Source organism: Coregonus clupeaformis, chromosome 30 (assembly GCF_020615455.1).
Source record: "Coregonus clupeaformis isolate EN_2021a chromosome 30, ASM2061545v1, whole genome shotgun sequence".
NCBI classification, from domain to species: Eukaryota; Metazoa; Chordata; class Actinopteri; order Salmoniformes; family Salmonidae; genus Coregonus; species Coregonus clupeaformis.
Genome location: NC_059221.1, coordinates 28,126,148 through 28,146,194, shown reverse-complemented (window position 1 = coordinate 28,146,194; position 20,047 = coordinate 28,126,148). Strand labels below are relative to the sequence as shown.

At 43.6% G+C, this 20,047-nt stretch overlaps 1 protein-coding gene across 1 annotated transcript in view; it reads left to right on the top strand.

Moving 5' to 3' along the window:
* Positions 1–337: 337 nt before the first annotated feature.
* LOC121545580 (guanine nucleotide-binding protein G(I)/G(S)/G(T) subunit beta-1) overlaps positions 338–20,047 on the top strand; it is an 81,106-nt gene continuing 61,396 nt past the window's right edge. The window contains exon 1 of the mRNA XM_041856228.2: positions 338–723. The gene's annotated coding sequence lies outside the window, so the exon portion shown is untranslated. The remainder of the gene's footprint in view (positions 724–20,047) is intronic.

Below are 20,047 nucleotides of genomic sequence, written 5' to 3'. Positions count from 1 at the left end.
CACAATTTGTTGTCCAGCCAGAGCATTTATTGACTAGTTCCCTAAATTATCCAAATTGCCTAGCAGTACCCTATTACTTTACACTAGAGTATACTGGTGGTTGTCTAGTAGAAGCCTATCTTGTATGTTTGTTTTATCACAAAAATGCTATAAGGTTCAGGAATGGATTTTCAAGGGAGTACAAACAAAAATATGAAAATACAATATTTTGAAGCGGGCTAGTTTTCTAGTATTAGGCTACATGAATTCTGTAGCAAATCCACCAATTTTTTAATTTTTTTTAATCGACAACGACCCTTTGCCGTGCGTTATGACGCAGCCGTAACGTGGGGTTTCCCAGAGCTGAGAGCAGGGTTACCGCGCCCATCTCTGCTGTTTGATGGCCGGGGAAAGCGTTTGAGATACTGGTGATTGGGGAACGACGGTGGGAAAGGCAAGAAGGATAGTTAGAAGATTGGAACGAGACTGTTGTGAATTAGAAGAGCATCCCTAGACTCTCAAACGCATTGTTTTTCCACAACGCGTTGGTTTAGTAGGGTGAACATTTCCTCATCTTTGTGCCGGTGTGTATCCTCTTGGCGGATCGAAATTCTCTGTTCGGGGAGTGCCACTCCTCGATAGCTTGCTAGCTCTAGTCTGTGTGCTAGCTAGGTGGAGAGGAGTAGATCTTCGCTGTTTATGGTCAATGCGATATAAACAACGGATACCCTCGACTGAAAACAGGTAAGTTAGTTATGAATTGGGACGCATTAATGGCAACGTATTTATCTAAAGACGTAGCTTACTACTGTACTTCTGTAACTAACATTGTCTGAGATGGCTAGCTAGGAAGACAGGCGGAAGGGGTTAAATTGGGTTGAGTGACTCGCTGGTTGAAGCTAACTAGGTGGGGGTAGGTAGCTAGTTGGTAATACACAATACATTCACTTTAAATTATTAGATGTTGTACTCATTTGAGTTGTGGTCGTAGGTAGTCACAGTATATAACTTTTATGCAAAGTTTTTGTTTTATCTGGTGCGGTTTGTGCGATTTGCCGTGGCTTAGGTTTTGCAATACCAGTGAGTGGGCTAGCTGGCAGCTAAATGTAAACCTCAAAGCTAGTGGAAGTTAGCTTGTATTCGTAAGATCACAAGCTAAAGCTAGTTAAAACTGTCAACGTCTGAATTTGAGTTACACTGTATGTCACGCATCTAACAGATTCAGTCTAATTGGATTTTGTAAATAAAGATGAATGTGTTCGACGTTGGTTGACATTCCTAGATGACTAGCTAGGTAGTTATCAAATTAGCTACAGCCAACCATCTAAAATACTAATTTAGTTAACTAAATTCTACCAAATGTCATAGATGGTGATGCATAACGTCTTAATGCATCTAATTTTGTATTTTACCAAGGATTAAGTGGTAATATAATCCATAGAGGATTTGTTTATAATACAACTGTAACAAGTAACGTTAGGTGGTAATAGAGGGAGACTACTTCAACATCACTGGAGCCAACAGCTAGCTAATTAGCTACCAGTGCACCACCCCCCACTATTTCGTAGTCCATACCACAGACGGAGATGGTATAGAAAGCCATTCTACAGCCTACGTTTGCAGTTAGCAAGACGCTTGGACATGTTTCCGATTGGGCGTGTGAGCCTGCCAACAGTTGCCAACCAAGATGGAGCTAGCTGCTGTTAGGACATTCGGTTTCGAATGTGTCCAGCCTAACATTATCGCCTAGTTTGCTAGCAATCTGTTTAGGTTGTCATTCGCTGAAAAGCCATTATGTCAGCCAACCACTAAATTAGCTCGCGTTACAGTTAGCTAGCTAAATCATATCTGGCATGACAACTATGGTGGTACTGGATTATGGCCTTAATATACAACTAAAAGCAGCAACAATCCCGTGTCTATAGTATGAAAAATGTGTGCACTCACTAAGTGTAAGTCGCTCTAGATAAGAGCGTCTGCTAAATGACGTAAATGTATAATGTATGAAGAGCTATTGCATAAACCAGCCACCTATATTGCTAACTAGTAAGTAGTATGTTTAGCCAGCTTGCTACTTTATTAGTGTACGGGCCGGCAGCATTTGATTGGCCTTAATTTGAACCTCTGAATGTAATGATATACAGAGAAAGTAAATTAACGTTAATTGGATTTCTACAATCTGTTCAACCTGGCCATAGGTTTTACTGTACAAGTGGTTACACCTAATAGCCATACCTCTCTGGCCGCTCCAGTGTGAATGGTCTTTCATGGAGTAGATTTGAGGAAATGGGTAACGAGGAAGCAGCTAATCCTGTTAGTTTCTAGCTAGAACTGAAAAGAAAGTGACGGGAGGGGAATTTGTATGTCAACATTACAAGCGGCAAACAATTTAAACGCGCGAACGGTGCTTTCAGTTCTATCGAACCAGACATTCTGTCACAGAATGTTGAGTACGAGTAGCAACAATGTTGCCATTGTCGAACGCGGGTTGAAATAACTAGCAGATTTGTTACAACAGGAGACAATATATGGAGTCTGTAGGTTCGGTTTTCCCATATAGTTATTTGATGTTCCGTAATATCTTTGTCACGTTAAACATGTTCCGTCTTTCAAAAGGGCTATTTGTAATTGCTGGTTCACAAAGATGAATTTATCTTGCTAGTCCGCGTCCCTCCTTGAATGAATGGGTTCCTGTATTCAGGGCCCAAGCAGCTGCAATGTACAAGATGGCGTTCAAAGCCTTTTTTCGGACTGAAAGACAGCAGCCCAGCATCGACTGGATTCAGGGGTACCATAATAGATATCGATCATTTTAGTTAATAAATAGACTTGTTAGTAAATATTAAATATACGAGTTTCTGAATTATGTATAAATGATTAAAATTATATAAAATTGAAACCGGTGTTTATAGAGTGAGATATGAGACAACATTGGTGGACGGGTGTGGGACAACATTGGTGGATATTAGCAAGTGAGCAGCTAAATTCAGGAATCTTCTGTCTACATGTACAAATATGTATTAAAATGTTATTTTGCTTAGTACACAAAAGCACTGGCGATTTGGTAGTTCTTCATATGAATGAGATTTATTTCAAGTTTGAACATTGTTTTTAAATCCGTATTATTCCAATACAACTGTATGTTTCATTTTGATGTACAGTATTAACGTAGTACGAGTATATGGCAGCTCACATTCGAGGGTATGTATCAAGGTAACAATTTAAGATATAAAGATTAATAGGTTTTTGTACTGATTAGCCAACTTGTTGTTCAGGAACAATATTTTATCTTGCATTTGATAAAAATGTAATCCAAATGAAACGATAATACTTGCTGTTTCTGTGTACTTGTCACATTTTGATTATAGGCTACCCTTCATGTATTTTTTGACTTAAAGAACTTCATGTGACTTGGAGCAAAACAAGTAGTGTTGGCACTCATCATGGATGAAAAGGGCATTGTAAGGATTTGTGGACACTGATTTGTAAAATATCCTATTACTTTCAATAGAGGCATTGGCCCACTCCATAACTAAACCTATTTTTAGCAGTTAGGAGTGCCTGTCTCTCAAAGTTGTAGGATATTATTTGCTGAACGTGGATACGGTTTTCATTTGTTTTGATGCACTTGAACATATATTTGTGAATCCTCCCAACCTGTCTACACCTCTACACAGTACTGGCCATCGAGCAGATTGAAGTATGTATTCACTTTTATGGCTGTGCCATGAGAGTGAGTGACTTTCCTGCAGTCCTGGAATAGTCGTCACCTAATTTCTCAGTCTTACTCACAGGAATCTGAGCTCCACTGGGGTTTCTCTCATCATGCAAGTGTGATTGAGTCTAATCAGTGACTACAGTATTCAGGCCTCCAGGCTCTCTCATGTCATAGCTCTCATTCCATTACTTGCTTACAGGTCAGAACACCACACCACTCACAACCCCACACACCGGCAGTAGAACATGAGAAGGTGCTTTGCACACATTTACACACTACGACCCCCTATTCAGTGTCAGTCTCAAGTAAGTTGTTGCCAAAAAATACTTTCACTCATGTCAATGTGCACTTCATTTTATGCGACTGCGACCCTGCTGTAACCTTACACGATCTGCTGCCTTGTGTTGACGTCTGGCAGGAACTGGGCCACTCTGTAACACATTTCTCACAGTGTCCAGGAGGGTGAACAGGGAGCACATTTATACATATAGTGCCTTACATGGAGACTTCAGTCAGTGTCTCTCAGACTAGCAGAGTTGACACTTCAGATGACTGTCATACACACTGTTCGCCTTGACAATCAAGTCCCAGAAGCAAAATCAGAATGTGTCTGAGCGGCATTTGGCCCCCTGGCCTAACTTGTGCACCTGAGAGATTACACTGGGATGAGCATCACTATCAGGGGATGAGCTGAATTATCTTTCCTTTGTGAACCAGGGGGGATATTTGTTTTGTTTTATACAGATTTTCATCCCACTGGATTTCTCTGTGAGCGCAGGGTATGAATGGGATTAACATCTTAGAGTTTTTGGATTTCAGCTTTTAGGATTATGGGGTTTGGTCAGTGATAGTGCTGATTTTCCTATGATCCTGCTTTTAGCCATATGGAATTTCTTACTATTACAATAACATGCCTGCCCTGTTGTTATGACTGTGGCTGCCACAGCCAGACTAGATGGGATCATCTGTCAGTGAATTGTTGGTTTCTTACTTACCTACACCCTTCATTTTACCATAGAGGTGTTGAATTAGGATATATAGCTATATTGCGAGTTGTCATAGCATTTGTGTTCTTTACGTTTAATAACAATGACACTGATCAAATTAAAAGAAAAAACATACAAATATTGGTATAATTTGCTGTATATGCAGAAAGTAAACAGCATAGTGGGTCAATTTCCGCAACAACTAAGAGCATTGACGCGTGATGCTCAACTTCTCCACTGTTTTGGTCCCGTGGTTCCCATGCTGTAACAGTGTGAAGCGAACCCGTGCACATGTTCAGATACTCTGTGACTATGTGAGAGTAAAGTCTTGCATCTCGCTCGTCTCAATATCTGCTGTGCTGCTCGTGGCAATGTCATTTAGCTGAGTCTACCTTTAAGAATATGTTCTTACTGGGGCAATATTTAAGGGCCCAGTGCAGTGCAGTTTTTTTTCCCTCCTGTGTTTTATATATATTTCCACACTGAGGTTGGAATAATATTGTGAAAATGATAATGCCCTTTTAGTGTAAGCTGTGTTTGAAAAGACGGCCTTCAATTTCAGCCTGTTGTAGTGGGATGGAGTTTTGGCCTGCCTGGTGACATAAATTAGTTAATAGACCAATAAGAAAGAGCGTTCCAAACCTCTGTCAATAACAGCCAGTTTTCTGTTTTCCCCACCCCACTCAGACCACTCCCAGACAGTCCTAGCAAAAATCTTGCTTGAGAAATTGCTCTTTGCTAAGAAGCTATTTTTGTTTCTTTTTGACCATTTGAATTGAAAACAATCACAAAGTACTTAATTGTTACCCAGAAATATTTTGATTTGAAGATAAAAATGTCTGTATTGGACCTTTAACTTAGCATCCCAGTACTTGGGGTTGAGAAACCCTTAACAGACATTAACATCCCTCGGTAGGCGGAACGCCGCTCATGAGCAGACGTTTCCTGTCAAACTAGACTATTCTCTCCTGCTGTGTCTTTCTGTCCTCCATGTTCCTCACTCCATCATTTTAGCACAGTCGTACAAGATCACCCAGGACAGGCAGCAGCTGTTTGACTGCTAATATTGGTCTCACTTGCTTCATCGGCCATACAGCCGGAACCATGTCATCCCAATAGATTTCCCAGACAAATCCTTTTCCTTGCTTGTGGCCCTACCCCCTCCTCAACCCCACCTGCAGTGCAGGTTGACTGCCCGTCTTTACTTTAGGGTTCAAAGGTTAGCCGTCTGTCCTGTAGACAAATCTGATCAGTTTCCACCGGTGCTAATGATTCTGAGATTCTATGCAGTCGAGTATCTCTCTCAAGTACCACCCACTCTTTTGCACTCACTCCCTCAATCCCTCTCCTCCCTCCTGCTATTCTCAGAAGGGTCACAACACGGCCAACCTAACGTAGCAGGCGTGAAAGAAACACCTGCGCGGAGTTATTTTTTCTTTCTGTTCCTGACTAGAGAAAGAAAGAAAAAACTGTCGGGAGGTTCTTCACTCTTCAACCAATCGCTCGCTCGTTTTCGCTCTCTTTCTCCTCTTTTTTTCTTTCTCTCTGCTGTATGACAAGGCCAGTTCTGTGGGGTGTGCCCTGAAAGAAGCACACCCTGGTTATACTGGGCATCCTAGGTGTCTGTGGTTGTTCTTACAGCTGATTTATGGAATGTCCAGTGACTGAAAGCTGACAGATTTACTAGATTGACTAGTGTGACTACTACCTTGTGTTATATCATGTTAACTGTCGGCTACGTAATCTGCATTTCTGTCCTGTGTTTTGCCTGAAGACAAACATGTCCTTTGTCAATACGTTTCCTATTCCATTTGAATTGCTAGTGCTCCCAATGTGTGGGATAACCCCAGGTAAATCTAAGCCACGTAGTTTCGTTTAGCCATACACCAGGCTGTTGTGTTAACTGTCCCGCTCACCAGCTAGTTTGAATGAAGGTCCATGCTGTATGGCCGCGGCTTATCAGGGATGACTGCACGGCTGTGGGCCACTATGTTTTGAATAGTCAAAGTGAGTGGCGACAGGACTGTTAGTGACCCCTCTACTCCTATGTCGTCAGTCGTTCCACTGCTATGCTATGGAGTCCTGTCAACCTAAAACAGCACTTTGCATGGGGAACCTCAGGGCTCTGCTTCTTAGAATAAAGGCCCCTTGCTTTCTATTTACATTCTGCCTGATAGATTTGACTGCCCGGAGGGAAATGTGACCAAACCAGAATTCAGAGTCTCTGACAGGAAGGCAGGCAGGGAGTGAGTTTTTATATGACAGACAAAGAGACACAGTAAGTCGCTGGAGTAAAAAGGACTGACTGGCTGTCATGTGACTCTTCACACACATGTTCCTCTCTTTTTGGAATCAGGGCGAGAGAGCGGGGTAGGGGTAAATATATTAATGCAATCAAAGGAGTGTATTTTGCTTTTTAAACAAAGTCATGCTTTTGGCTTTGGGCAAGCTTGACCCGTTTTTTTTTTTGTTCCCTTATTTTTTCTTATATGGGAAAGCTATTTGGGCAAATGTCACAAGCACAAACTATACCTTTGTTGATGTATATTTGGATGTAAAAGGGGGTTGAGTTGTGTTGTCTGTCTATGTCAGACAGGTCTGGCTGTTACCATGAGCTTTGACTGTTTTCCCCTAATCCTCTCTTAATGACTGTCTTCACGCCGTGGCATTTGGAGTAAATCTGCCAGCACGGGCGCTATCCTGTGGAACCTGTTTGACTCAACTCATGCTCCGGGATGCTGCTGCAAGGCGGGGGAGGCCAAGGGTGGGCCTACCAGGCTGCTGAGCGGAGGGATGCCTGAGAATTTAGGTCCTAGAGGGCAGGTGAAGGGTTACGGACACTCCCACAGCTCTGTTTCTTTTAAAGGAAAGATTAATTTATTTAGAATATTATGTAGTTTTTGTGCTTCTCTGAGCGACGTTATATTGATTCCCAGAGTTATTTAATGTTTTCTTGTGTATTTTAACTATTTGTAGTTCAAGCAGGCAGAAATACAACCGGTATGAAACTCGTCATACCAGATGTACACTATACATACAAAAGTATGCTGACGGGTGTATAAAATTGAGCACACAGCCACGCAATCTCCATAGACAAACATTGGCAGTAGAATGGCCTTACTGAAGAGCTCAGTGACTTTCAACGTGGCATCGTCATAGGATGCCACCTTTCCAACAAGTATGTTTGTCAAATTTCTGCCCTGCTAGAGCTGCCCCGGTCAACTGTAAGTGCTGTTATTGTGAAGGTGAAATATCTAGGAGCAACAACGGCTCAGCCGCGAAGTGGTAGGCCACACAAGCTCACAGAACGGGGCCGCCGAGTGCTGAAGCGCGTAGCACCTAAAAATCATCTGTCCTCGGTTGCAACACTCACTACCGAGTTCCAAACTGCCTCTGGAAGCAACGTCAGCACAATAACTGCTTGTCGGGAGCTTCATGAAATGAATTTCCATTGGACTCTGGAGCAGTGGAAACGCGTTCTCTGGAGTGATGAATCACGCTTTACCATCTGGCAGTCCGATGGACGAATCTGGGTTTGGCGGAATGCCAGGGGAACGCTACCTGCCCCAATGCATAGTGCCAACTGTAAAGTTTGGTGGAGGAGAAATCATTTTTCATGGTTCGTGCTAGGCCCCTTAGTTCCAGTGAAGGGAAATCTTAACACTACAGCATACAATGACATTCTAGTCGATTCTGTGCTTCCAACTTTGTGGCAACAGTTTGGTCAAAGCGAGGTCAATACAGAAATGGTTTGTTGAGATCGGTGTGGAAGAACCTGACTGGCCTTCACAGAGCCCTGACCCCATCGAACAATTCTAACACCGACTGCAAGCCAGGCCTAATCGCTCAACATCAGTGCCCGACCTCACTAATGCTCTTGTGGCTGAATGGAAGCAAGTCCCCGCAGCAATGTTCCGACATCTAGTGGAAAGCCTTCCCAGAAGAGTGGAGGCTGTTATAGCAGTAAAGGGGGGACCAACTCCATATTAATGCCCATGATTTTGGGGGCAGGTGTCCACATACTTTTGGTCATGTAGTGGATTTCTGCCTGCTTGAATGGCAATAGCTCAAATACACAATAAAACATGAAATAACCCTGAGAATTGATAGAACATTGCTCAGAGATGCACAAAAACCATATAACATTCAAAATGAATTCATCTTTACTTTAATGACTCAGTTTTGGGTGGTAAAGCTCCCAAAACTCCACTTTACAATGACGGGAAGGCCTGATGGTGACATGGTCATAGTTATCAGTGTATTCATCTCCGTATTGTGGTTGTATACAAGTATGGCCACCTGAGAGAAATTTGTAAAAAAAGGAAATATACTCCTCTCCGGTTATGCCACGCTTGTGGGAGCTAGTTGGGTGTTTTCATTGAACTTGTGGCATCATGGTATGTTTCACGAATCAATCAATTAAACTTTACTGCCACTCCCATCAATGTGGTGTCTATCTTCAGGCATTCCCCACAGAAAGCAGAGGTTGCATTGATAACTAAAAACATAATTGTATGCCATTGCTTTTGTGCATTTAGGCAATTTCAAAAGCCATCAGTATTTTCAAAGTTAGGCCTAATAGAAATAACGCCAACCTTCTAGTAACTGACTGAGGATGGACAGCTTTTCTATGCATGTGCATCATATAACAAACGTGTGCCTAAATATGCAGTATGTGTGCTGTCGTATGTTGGACTTGCTTGGACATAGATTTAAGTGTAGTGCTCTGTTTAATTAATCCTTTAATTGAATTGCACCAGTGCGTTAACCTCCCCAGATCCGTTCTGAAGTCAGCCCCACGGTTCGACAGCAGAGAATGCTTGTTTACCGAAGCCAAATTTCTAACCGTAGTGGGGGTCGTCGACCCAGTTGTCAAGGAATTTACAAGGGCATTAGTTGCCATATGCATGTAGCTGCTGAGGTGGAAATGCTTTTGTGTAGACAGAATATATGGTGTCCTGATGCTAGTGTCCTCAGAGTGGGACCTTTTATGATGGCCAACCTATCCCCTCCTCTATCCCCAACAATCAATCAGCCCTGAGGTCCTGACTTAATGACTTCAATGTCATTCACGTCACTAGTAATAATAATAATACATTGAAAGGATACTTGTGTTGGTCCCTTGTGTCAACGTGTACACAAGTTCAAGCATTGTGACCATCTTTAATGTTATGTTCTCAATTGTATCTGTCTAGTCAGCTCTGACGGAACAGCATCAAGACTCTCAGTCAATTAATTATTAAGTGAATGAGTAAAGTTATATTTGGGGCAAGCAGTCACAAAGAAATCTGATTCACCGTTAGTGAGGCTACCAGCATTGGTAGAAGTGCTGATACTGTAGTCTAGGCCTAGTATATATTGCAGAGGCAACTCTGAATATATAGATTTATACAGGCAACTCCCAAATATTTTATTTTATTTATTTTTATTTCACCTTTATTTAACCAGGTAAGCCAGTTGAGAACAAGTTCTCATTTACAACTGCGACCTGGCCAAGATAAAGCAAAGCAGTGCGATAAAAACAACAACACAGAGTTACATATGGGGTCAAACAAAACATAAAGTCAAAAATACCACAGAAAATATATATACAGTGTGTGCAAATGTAGCAAGTTATGGAGGTAAGGCAATAAATAGGCTATAGTGCAAAATAATTACAATTAGTATTAACACTGGAATGATAGCTGTGCAAGAGATGATGTGCAAATAGAGATACTGGGGTGCAAATGAGCAAAATAAATAACAATATAGGGATGAGGTAGTTGGGTGGGCTAATTTCAGATGGGCTGTGTACAGGTGCAGTGATCGGTAAGGTGCTCTGACAACTGATGCTTAAAGTTAGTGAGGGAGATAAGAGTCTCCAGCTTAAGAGATTTTTGCAATTTGTTCCAGTCATTGGCAGCAGAGAACTGGAAGGAATGGCGGCCAAAGGAGGTGTTGGCTTTGGGGATGACCAGTGAGATATACCTGCTGGAGCGCATACTACGGGTGGGTGTTGCTATGGTGACAAATGAGCTAAGATAAGGCGGGGATTTGCCTAGCAGTGATTTATAGATGGCCTGGAGCCAGTGTGTTTGGCGACGAATATGTAGTGAGGACCAGCCAACAAGAGCGTACAGGTCACAGTGGTGGGTAGTATATGGGGCTTTGGAGACAAAACGGATGGCACTGTGATAGACTACATCCAATTTGCTGAGTAGAGTGTTGGATGCTATTTTGTAAATGACATTGACGAAGTCAAGGATCGGTAGGATAGTCAGTTTTACGAGGGCATGTTTGGCAGCATGAGTGAAGGAGGCTTTGTTGTGAAATAGGAAACCGATTCTAGATTTAACTTTGGATTGGATATTCTTAATGTGAGTCTGGAAGGAGAGTTTACAGTCTAACCAGACACCTAGGTATTTGTAGTTGTCCACATACTCTAGGTCAGACCCGCGTAGAGTAGTGATTCTAGTCGGGTGGGTGGGTGCAAGCAGCGTTCGGTTGAAGAGCATGCATTTAGTTTTACTAGTGTTTAAGAGCAGTTGGAGGCTACTGAAGGAGTGTTGTATGGCATTGAAGCTCGTTTGGAGGTTTGTTAACACAGTGTCCAATGAAGGGCCAGATGTATACAGAATGGTGTCGTCTGCGTAGAGGTGGATCTGAGAGTCACCAGCAGCAAGAGTGACATCATTGATATACACAGAGAAAAGAGTCGGCCCAATAATTTAACCCTGTGGCACCCCCATAGACTGCCATAGGTCCAGACAACAGGCCCTCCGATTTGACACACAGAGTTCAATCTGAGAAGTAGTTGGTGAACCAGGCGAGGCAGTCATTTGAGAAACCAAGGCTATTTAGTCTGTCAATAAGAATGTGGTGGTTGACAGAGTCGAAAGCCTTGGCCAGGTCGATGAAGACGGCTGCACAGTACTGTCTATTATCGATCGCGGTTATAATATCGTTTAGGACCTTGAGCGTGGCTGAAGTGCACCCATGACCAGCTCGGAAACCGGATTGCATAGCGGAGAAGGTACGGTGGGATTCGAAATGGTCGGTGATCTGTTTGTTAACTTGGCTTTCAAAAACTTTCGAAAGGCAGGGCAGGATGGATATGGGTCAGTAACAGTTTGGATCTAGAGTGTCACCCCCTTTGAAGAGGGGGATGACCGCGGCAGCTTTCCAATCTCTGGGGATCTCAGACGTTACGAAAGAGAGGTTGAACAGGCTAGTAATAGGGGTTGCGACAATTTCGGCGGCTAGTTTTAGAAAGAAAGGGTCCAATCAATCAATCAATCAATTTTATTTTATATAGCCCTTCTTACATCAGCTAATATCTCGAAGTGCTGTACAGAAACCCAGCCTAAAACCCCAAACAGCTAGTAATGCAGGTGTAGAAGCACGGTGGCTAGGAAAAACTCCCTAGAAAGGCCAAAACCTAGGAAGAAACCTAGAGAGGAACCAGGCTATGAGGGGTGGCCAGTCCTCTTCTGGCTGTGCCGGGTGGAGATTATAACAGAACCATGCCAAGATGTTCAAAAATGTTCATAAGTGACAAGCATGGTCAAATAATAATCAGGAATAAATCTCAGTTGGCTTTTCATAGCCGATCATTAAGAGTTGAAAACAGCAGGTCTGGGACAGGTAGGGGTTCCATAACCGCAGGCAGAACAGTTGAAACTGGAATAGCAGCAAGGCCAGGCGGACTGGGGACAGCAAGGAGTCACCACGGCCGGTAGTCCCGACGTATGGTCCTAGGGCTCAGGTCTCTCAGTTGGCTTTTCATAGCCGATCATTAAGAGTTGAAAACAGCAGGTCTGGGACAGGTAGGGGTTTCGTAACCGCAGGCAGAACAGTTGAAACTGGAATAGCAGCAAGGCCAGGCGGACTGGGGACAGCAAGGTGTCAGCATGCCCGGTAGTCCTGACGTATGGTCCTAGGGCTCAGGTTCTCAGAGAGAAAGAGAGAACGAGAGAATTAGAGAGAGCATACTTAAATTCACACAGGACACTGGATAAGACAGGAGAAGTACTCCAGGTATAACCAACTAACCCCAGCCCCCCGACACATAAACTACTGCAGCATAAATACTGGAGGCTGAGACAGGAGCGGTCCGGAGACACTGTGGCCCCATCCGAAGAAACCCCGGACAGGGCCAAACAGGAAGGATATAACCCCACCCACTCTACCAAAGCACAGCCCCCGCACCACCAGAGGGATATCCTCAACCACCAACTTACAATCCTGAGACAAGGCCGAGTATAGCCCACAGAGGTCTCCACCACAGCACAAACCAAGGGGGGGCGCCAACCCAGACAGGAAGATCACGTCAGTAACTCAACCCACTCAAGTGACGCACCCCTCCTAGGGACGGCATGAAAGAGCACCAGCAAGCCAGTGACTCAGCCCCTGTAACAGGGTTAGAGGCAGAGAACCCCAGTGGAGAGAGGGGAACCGGCCTGGCAGAGACAGCAAGGGCTGGTCGTTGCTCCAGAGCCTTTCCGTTCACCTTCACACTCCTGGGCCAGACTACACTCAATCATATGACCTACTGAAGAGATAAGTCTTCAGTAAAGACTTAAAGGTTGAGACCGAGTCTGCGTCTCTCACATGGGTAGGCAAACTGTTCCATAAAAATGGAGATCTATAGGAGAAAGCCCTGCCTCCCGCTGTTTGCTTAGAAATTCTAGGGACAATTAGGAGGCCTGCGTCTTGTGACCGTAGCGTACGTATTGGTATGTACGGCAGGACCAACTCGGAAAGATAGGTAGGAGCAAGCCCATGTAACGCTTTATAGGTTAACAGTAAAAGGACCTGTTGTCTAGCCCAGATGATTTGTAGGGGTCCAGATTTTGCAGCTCTTTCAGAACATCAGCTGTCTGGATTTGTGTGAAGGAGAAGCGGGGGGGCATGGGCAAGATGCAGCGGAGGGTGCAGAGCTGGTGGCCTGGGTAGTGGTAGCCAGGTGGAAAGCATGGCCAGCCGTAGCAAAATGCTTGTTGAAATTCTCGATTATTGTAGATTTATCGGTGGTGATAGTGTTTCCTAGCCTCAGTGCAGTGGGCAGCTGGGAGGAGGTGCTCTTATTCTCCATGGACTTTAGTGTCCCAAAACTTTTTGGACTTAGTGCTACAGGATGCAAATTTCTGTTTGAAAAAGTTAGCCTTTGCTTTCCTAACTGCTTGTGTATATTGGTTCCTAACTTCCCTGAAAAGTTGCATATCGCGGGGGGCTATTTGATGCTAATGCAGTACGCCACAGGATGTTTTTGTGCTGGTCAAGTCTGAGGAGAACCAGGGGCTATATCTGTTCTTAGTTCTGTATTTTTTGAATGGGGCATGTTTATTTAAGATTGAGAGGAAATTACTTTTAAAGAACAACCAGGCATCCTCTACTGACGGAATGAGATCTATATCCATCCAGGATACCTGGGCCAGGTCAATTAGGAAGGCCTGCTCGCTGAAGTGTTTTAGGGAGCGTTTGACAGTGATGAAGGGTGGTCGTTTGACCGCGGACCCGTTACGGACGCAGGCAATAAGGCAGTGATCGCTGAGATCCTGGTTGAAGACAGCGGAGGTGTATTTAGAGGGTAAGTTAGTCAGGATGATATCTATGAAGGTACCCATGTTTACGGATTTAGGGTTGTACCTGGTAGGTTCGTTGATAATTTGTGTGAGATTGAGGGCATCTAGTTTAGATTGTAGGATGGCCGTGCTTGTTAAGCATATCCCAATGTAGGTCACCAAGCAGTACGAACTCTGAGGATAGATGGGGGGCAATCAATTCACATATGGTGTCCAGGGCACAGCTGGGGGCTGAAGGGGGTCTGTAGCAAGCGGCAACAGTGAGAGACTTATTTCTGGAAAGGTGGATTTTTAGAAATAGAAGCTCAAACTGTTTGGGCACAGACCTGGATGGTATGATAGAGCTCTGCAGGCTATCTCTACAGTAGATTGCAACTCCACCCCCTTTGGCAGTTCTATCTAGACGGAAAATGTTATAGTTGGGGATGGAAATTTCAGAATTTTTGGTGGCCTTCCTAAGCCAGGATTCAGACACTGCTAGAACATCAGGGTTGGCGGAGTGTGCTAACGCAGTGAATAACTCAAACTTAGGAAGGAGGCTTCTGATATTTACGTGCAGAAAACCAAGGCTTTTACGGTTACAGAAGTCAACAAATGATAGCTCCTGGGGAGTAGGAGTGATACTGGGGGCTGCAGGGCCTGGGTTAGCCTCTACATCACCAGAGGAACAGAGGAGGAGTAGAATAAGGATACGACTAAAGGCTTTAAGAACTGGTCTTCTAGTGCGTTGGGTACAGAGAATAAAGGGGACAGATTTCCGGGCGTTGTAGAAAAGATTCAGGGCATTATGTACAGAAAAGGATATGGAAGGATATGAGTACAGTTGAGGTAAACCTAAGCGTTGGGTAACAATGAAAGAGATAGCATCACTGGAGGCACCGATGGAGCCGGTCTCGGCGTGTATGGGGGGTGAAACAAAGGAACTATTTGAGGCAGTTTGAGAGGGACTTGGGGTTCTACAGTGAAATTGTATAATAAGAACTAACCCAAACAGCAATAGGCAAGGCATATTGACATGGGAGAGAGGCATAAAGCAATCACAGGTGTTATTAGAGAGAGCTAAGACAACAACTGGTAATGGCGATAAAGTTTGGGCTGAGGCTAAACAGAATAAACAGGACAGGGTACCGTGTAAAGGAACAGTCCAGCAGGCATCAGCTGTGCAGCTGAGTGATCATAAGGTCCAGTGAACAGCAATATGTGAGTCCGAGAGCAGTTCAAATTGGTGCTTCAGCACAGCTATTAGGAAGCACAGTTGTAGTTTGCATGTGCTAGCGGGCCGGGGCTAGCAGATGGATCTTCGTAGTCGTCGCAACGGGAAGCCTGTTGAAACCACATCAGACGATTTAGTCGGCAAACCAGTCGTGTTGGATCGGCGGGGCTCAGTGTCAACACTAGGAGGTCCCGTCCGGTTGACAGAGAGGTAGATAGCCGGGAGATGGGCCTGCGGCTAGCTCAAGGCTAACTGGTGCTTGTTATGGGGCAATGGTAATTAGCCAACAACAGGTTGCAGCTAGCTGGTTGCGGTGATCCGGCGCTAGGGTCCAGTGATTCCGGCAGAAAGTCCGATATGCTCTGGGTCGATAGCACGCTGTGCAGACTGGCCGACGAATTGTCCAGGCTAGAGCTGGCTGGTGGATAGTGTCGGCCACGGACAATGGTGAAGACGCTAACGGTGACTAATAGCAAGTAGCCATTCAGTTGCAGCTAGACTAGTTTCAGCTTAAGGTTCTTGATGAAAGTTATAAAGAAATAATAGAATCCTTTCCACGTTGGGTGAGGCGTGTTGCAGGAAAGTATATTTAGTTAAAGAATGAAAAGTAAAATTGAGAAATATATACAAAATAGACCAAAAAAAACAAGAAACTGGATATTTACACTAGGACACAGAATAAAACCACGACCGCACTGCTACGCCATCTTGGATTTAGACTGTAAGAGGAATAAGAGGAAGCCTATCCCAAAAATGTATATATTTAGATAAAGCAATATTATTTTGGACGATATATATCGATATTTTGAGTCCCAAGTATTGGTTTGTAAAAAAATATACATATATACAGCTGCGGAAAAAATTAAGAGACCAATGCAAAATTATCAGTTTCTCTGGTTTTACTATTTATAGGTATGTGTTTGGGTAAAAATAACATTTGTTTTATTCTTTAATCTACTGACAACATTTCTCCCAAATAAAAAAATATTGTCATTTAGAGCATTTATTTGCAGAAAATGACAACTGGTCAAAATAACAAAAAAGATGCAGTGTTGTCAGACCTCGAATAATGCAAAGAAAATAAGTTCATGTTCATTTTTAAACAACACAATAGTAATGTTTTAACTTAGGAAGAGTTCAGAAATCAATATTTGGTGGAATAACCCTGATTTTCAATCACAGCTTTCATGCGTCTTGGCATGCTCTCCACCAGTCTTTCACATTGATGTTGGGTGCCTTTATGCCACTCCTGGCGCAAAAATTCAAGCAGCTCCGCTTTGTTTGATGGCTTGTGACCATCCATCTTCCTCTTGATCACATTCCAGAAGTTTTCAATGGGGTTCAGGTCTGGAGATTGGTCTGGCCATGACAGGGTCTTGATCTGGTGGTCCTCCATCCACACCTTTATTGACCTGGCTGTGGCATGGCGCATTGTCCTGCTGGAAAAACCAATCCTCAGAGTTGGGGAACAATGTCAGAGCAAAAGGAAGCAAGTTTTCTTCCAGGACAACCTTGTACGTGGCTTGATTCATGCGTCCTTCACAAAGACAAATCTGCCCAATTCCAGCCTTGCTGAAGCACCCCCCAGATCATCACCGATCCTCCACCAAATTTCACAGTGGGTGCGAGACACTGTGGCTTGTAGGCCTCTCCAGGTCTCCGCCTAACCATTAGGCGACCAGGTGCAAAGCTGAAAATTGGACTCATCAGAGAAGATGACCTTACTCCAGTCCTCTACGGTCCAATCCTTATGGTCTTTTGCAAACTTCAGCCTGGCTCTTCTTTGCTTCTCATTGATGAAGGGCTTTTTTCTAGCTTTGCACGAGTTCAGGCCTGATCCTAGGAGCCTGTTTCGAACCGTCCTCGCCGTGCACTTCACCCCAGCTGCCGTTTTGACATTCTTTTTGTAGGTCACTTGATGTCATCCTACGGTTGTTGAGTGACATTCAAATGAATTGGCGGTCATCCCGGTCAGTAGAGTCGTTTTTGCCCTCTGCCGGTCTGTAGCTTTGTTGTCCCCAATGTCTGCTGCTTGACCTTGTTCATATGAACCGCCATCTTTGAAATTTTAAGGATTGAAGCAACCTGACGCTCACTGTATCCCTCTGCCAGTAAAGCCAGAATTGACCCCTTCTTTTCCTCACTCAACTTTCCTTTTCAACTCTTTTGGCATGGTCAATAGTTATTTTTGATTAATATTACTTTTGAGGTACTATTAGCACTGTTTTTGCCATCCCTCTGGTCCTATTGCAAGAGGATAGTGATGACCACAGCAGTGGTTTTTATACTTTTCCTCGTTAAATAAGATTTGGTTCATGTGATCACCTAATCAGTACCTAATTCAGTAGAATGAGGTGTGCCTGTGTTGGAATTCAACAGACACTGGAATGGAATGGCTGTGTAGAGATGCTGATTTAAGAAAAATGTGCAGTGGTCTCTTAATTTTTTCCACAGCTGTATGAATGTGTGTGTGTGTGTGTATGTGTACGTACGTTTGTTCATTCATTCACTACCGTTCAAAAGTTTGGGGTCACTTAGAAGCAATTTTTTTGGTCCATTTAAAAAAAAACAAATTGATCAGAAATACAGTGTAGACATTGTTAATGTTGTAAATGGCTATTGTAGCTGGAAACTGCTAATTTTTTATGGAATATCATTTTAAAAGGCTAATTGATCATTAGAAAACCCTTTTGCAATTATGTTGGCACCGCTGAAAACTGTTGTGCTGATTAAAGAAGCAATAAAACTGGCCTTCTTGAGACTAGTTGAGTATCTGGAGCATCAGCAATTGTGGGTTCGATTACAGGATCAAAATGGCCAGAAACAAAGAACTTTCTTCTGAAACTCATCAGTCTGTTCTTGTTCTGAGAAATGAAGGCAATTCCATGCGAGAAATTGCCAAGAAACTGAAGATCTCGTACAACGCTGTGTACTACTCCCTTCACAGAACAGCGCAAACTGGCTCTAACCAGAATAAAAAGAGGATTGGGAGGCCCCGGTGCACAACTGAGCAAGAGGACAAATACATTCGAGTGTCTAGTTTGAGAAACAGGCGCCTCACAGGTCCTCAACTGGCAGGGTCATTAAATAGTACCCACAAAACACCAGTCTCAACGTCAACAGTGAAGAGGCGACTCCGGGATGCTGACCTTCTAGGCAGAGTTGCAAAGAAAAAGCCATATCTCAGACTGCCCATCTTAATCTTTTATTTTTATTGGCCAGTCTGAGATATGGCTTTTTCTTTGCAACCCTGCCTAGAAGGTCAGCGTCCCGGAGTCGCCTTTTAAAAAGATAAACTTGGATTAGCAAACACAACATGCCATTGGAACACAGGACTGATGGTTGCTGATAATGGGCCTATGTAGATATTCCATAAAAAATCAGCCGTTTCCAGCTACAATAGCCATTTACAACATTAACAATGTCTACACTGTATTTCTGATCAATTTGATGTTATTTTAATGGACAACAAAATTACTTTTCTTTCGATAACAAGGACATTTCTAAGTGACCCCAAACTTTTGAACGGTAGCATATATACAGTGGGGGAAAAAAAGTATTTAGTCAGCCACCAATTGTGCAAGTTCACCCACTTAAAAAGATGAGAGGCCTGTAATTTTCATCATAGGTACACGTCAACTATGACAGACAAAATGAGAAAAAAATCCAGAAAATCACATTGTAGGATTTTTTATGAATTTATTTGCAAATTATGGTGGAAAATAAGTATTTGGTCAATAACAAAAGTTTCTCAATACTTTGTTATATACCCTTTGTTGGCAATGACACAGGTCAAACGTTTTCTGTAAGTCTTCACAAGGTTTTTGCACACTGTTGCTGGTATTTTGGCCCATTCCTCCATGCAGATCTCCTCTAGAGCAGTGATGTTTTGGGGCTGTCGCTGGGCAACACAGACTTTCAACTCCCTCCAAAGATTTTCTATGGGGTTGAGATCTGGAGACTGGCTAGGCCACTCCAGGACCTTGAAATGCTTCTTACGAAGCCACTCCTTCGTTGCCCGGGCGGTGTGTTTGGGATCATTGTCATGCTGAAAGACCCAGCCACATTTCATCTTCAATGCCCTTGCTGATGGAAGGAGGTTTTCACTCAATCTCACGATACATGGCCCCATTCATTCTTTCCTTTACACGGATCAGTCGTCCTGGTCCCTTTGCAGAAAAACAGCCCCAAAGCATGATGTTTCCACCCCCATGCTTCACAGTAGGTATGGTGTTCTTTGGATGCAACTCAGCATTCTTTGTCCTCCAAACACGACCGAGTTGAGTTTTTACCAAAAAGTTCTATTTTGGTTTCATCTGACCATATGACATTCTCCCAATCCTCTTCTGGATCATCCAAATGCACTCTAGCAAACTTCAGACGGGCCTGGACATGTACTGGCTTAAGCAGGGGGACATGTCTGGCACTGCAGGATTTGAGTCCCTGGTGGCGTAGTGTGTTACTGATGGTAGGCTTTGTTACTTTGGTCCCAGCTCTCTGCAGGTCATTCACTAGGTCCCCCCGTGTGGTTCTGGGATTTTTGCTCACCGTTCTTGTGATCATTTTGACCCCACGGGGTGAGATCTTG